The sequence below is a fragment of the Hippopotamus amphibius genome, chromosome 6, assembly GCF_030028045.1.
Source record: "Hippopotamus amphibius kiboko isolate mHipAmp2 chromosome 6, mHipAmp2.hap2, whole genome shotgun sequence".
Classification (NCBI taxonomy): Eukaryota; Metazoa; Chordata; class Mammalia; order Artiodactyla; family Hippopotamidae; genus Hippopotamus; species Hippopotamus amphibius.
In genome coordinates this window covers 18,480,663-18,483,497 of record NC_080191.1, presented here as the reverse complement: position 1 = coordinate 18,483,497, position 2,835 = coordinate 18,480,663, and the positions used below count along the sequence as shown (strand labels likewise).

The 2,835-nt window shown below is 47.7% G+C and overlaps 1 pseudogene; it reads right to left on the bottom strand.

Moving 5' to 3' along the window:
• Positions 1 to 1,065: 1,065 nt before the first annotated feature.
• On the bottom strand, positions 1,066 to 2,564 carry LOC130855569 (alpha-1,6-mannosyl-glycoprotein 2-beta-N-acetylglucosaminyltransferase-like; annotated as a pseudogene).
• Positions 2,565 to 2,835: the final 271 nt, after the last annotated feature.

Sequence of the window (2,835 nt, the reverse complement as noted above, 5' to 3'; positions counted from 1 at the left end):
TTCTCCCTCAAATCTGAAAGAGATTCTTGCTGGGTAGAGTATCCTTGGCTGAAGGTTTTTCTCTTTCAGGACTTTCAGTATATCCTGCCATTCCCTTCTGGCCTGCAGAGTTTCTGCAGAAAAGTTGGCTGTTATCCTTGTAGGTTTTCCCTTATATGTTATTTGTTGCTTTTCTCTTGCCGCTTTTAATATTTTTTCTTTGTGTTTAATTTTCATTAGTTTGATTAATGTGTGCCTCAGTGTATTTCTCTTTGGGTTTATTCTGTATGGGACTCTCTGTGCTTCTTGGACTTGATTAATTATTTCCTTTCCCATGCTTGGGAAGTTTTACACTATAACCTCTTCAACTATTTTCTCAGACCCTTTCTTTTTTTCTTCTTCTTCTGGGATGCCTATGATTCGAATGTTGGTGTGCTTAATGTTGTCCCCAAGGTCTCTGAGACTGTCTTCCATTCCTTTTATTCTTTTTTCTCTTTCCTGCTCTGTGGCAGTTGTTTCTCCCTTTTTTTTTAATGCAAAAATGAGGATTTTATTTTGGCAGCACTAAAAGAAGAAAAAGAAACAAAACCACTGTATTTCTACATTGATGTGAAAACTGTCTTTAAACCCTCTTATCAGTCAAATACATCCCAAAAGAAAGCGAGTTCTATGAAGGTTCCAAAGCACAGGCAAATCTTAACACAATAATACAAGAATCTTTAATACTGAAAATGACACTGCTCTGACAGGATGTTTAGCAAACATAACTTTCAAATGATAAAACCAGTGAAGCAATCCCTTCCTAGTAACTGTGTCAAGAGTGAAGCCGGCCTTGTTCCATTAATACTCTTAACAATTTCATGTAATACTTTTTACTGATACGACAATTTCAAATAAAATTTTGCTGTACTTAAGTCTTGAAAGTGGGAAAGTGTACAAAGTTTCAGATAAAAAGATTAATAGATGCAATTTAAATAAAATCTCCCCTCTTCTCTCATCAACAATAATGATTACCTTTAGCAGGTACACATTGAGCTTTAAAACCTAATTCTGAAAATGAAAACTTGTGTTTTAAGTCAGTCAGACTTGAAAAGATTACTATATTTGGACACCTTTTACAATAATTTTGTTGTTGTATTAAAGCAGAAACCAGTTCCTAAACCCTTTTATTTAATTGTATATTGTTTGGACAAATATCAAAAATAGAAGACTGTCACCACTTTTGCTTTTGTAATTGTGATTTTTTTCACTGCAGTCTTCTATAACTTTTACAGAGTTCAATGGTCCCTAATATCTCCCCACCCTCCATTTTTCCTTGGTGGGGAAAGGGCTGCCATAAACTTCTCGCTGATAGCTAGAGTTTCTGGAAACAGGTACTCTTTGTTATTATTTAAGAGTGACTCAATTTGGGTACTCTGAGTGGATGGTCTACAGGTTTTTTGGTGGTGCATACCACAGTCTCCAGCATGAAAAATCCTAGGAACTTGAGGAACCAGCACTTTCCAGAATTTTGGAAGACAAGATAGAGTCAAATGTCAAAGTGTCCAGTCCCAGTTATAATCATCATAAGTACAGAAAGTGTCTGTGCACTCAATCAGCTTCTGATAGGCATCCCGGGTCAAGGCCAGACCCATATTGTGCTCTGTGGATTTCCACGTTTTCACATCTACCTTGTGAGCAACGCCATGGAAACTGCGAATGGCAGTATAGGTCCCCAGGGAGAGAACATCACACTCAGGACACTCTTGCTGCTTTAACTGCCACATCTTTTTGAAGACATGGTAAAAGTCTGGGGCAAAGTAGTGATCCTCCTCTAGGAAAAGTATGAGGCCAGCATAGTCCCGAAGGACTTTGACCCTCTCCCATACAAAATGCAGCTTCCACCACCAGTGGTGTTTGGTTTGGGAGAACTTGGCCTCTCTATGATGGCCGAAGGAGTCGGGATATTCGGCATTAACGCATCCCATCTGCAAAGCTGCTTTCTTCTCCACATCTCTGGGGCAATCTCTGGGGTCAGTGCCCGGAAACTCGTGGGGGTACAACTGAATGCTGAAAGGAAAGAACACCTGCAGAACCGGACAGAAATCCACCCCGGCAATGAGCTGATTGATCTCGGTCGACCAGAAGTCATGGTTAAAGATGACGAGGACGTTGTCGATTCCCTGGGCTTTTCGAAGTGAGTCCAGCAGCAGTTTGAGGTATTCGGGCCGGTTGTGCACCTGGACTACCAGCACCAGCTCTCGGGGGGCCCAGGCGCCGGCCTTGCCCACGTTCCTCAGCGTCTGGTCAAAGTTCAGCTGGTACACCAGGAACCGGTACCGCAGCGTCAGGTTGTCCACCTCAGGCTGCGGGGCCGCCGCGACCAGCAGAGCCGCCGACTCGTTGGAGCCCCGGCGGACGCCCACGGACGCGGCGGGAGGGTCCCCGGGCCGGGCGCCGGCACCCCACGCGGGCTCGGCGTCCGGCGGCGGGGCGAGGGCCTTGCTCTTCCTCCGTCACCCATTGCTGCTCCAGAGGACGAGGCCGCAGGCAGCCACCATGAGCGTCAGGATCAGCACCTTCCGCTTGTAGATGCGGAACCTCATGGTCCCCGCGGCCGGGAGCGCCGGCAGACGGGCGGGCGCGGGAGGGAGCTGGCGGCTCCGGCGCGGAAGGCACGGGCGGGCGGCGGCCGTGGCCTGCAGCAGTCGGAGCTGGCCCCCGCGGCTGCCCTCGCTACCTCATCCCGGGCCCCGGGGGTCCTGGGGCCCGTAGGCTCTCAGCCGCCCAGGCGCCGCACATCCTCGCCTGGCGGCTACTAGGAGCCGGAGCCCGGCATCGCCTAGCTCCTCTCCATGCAGCGCGGGTCGGGGAGGA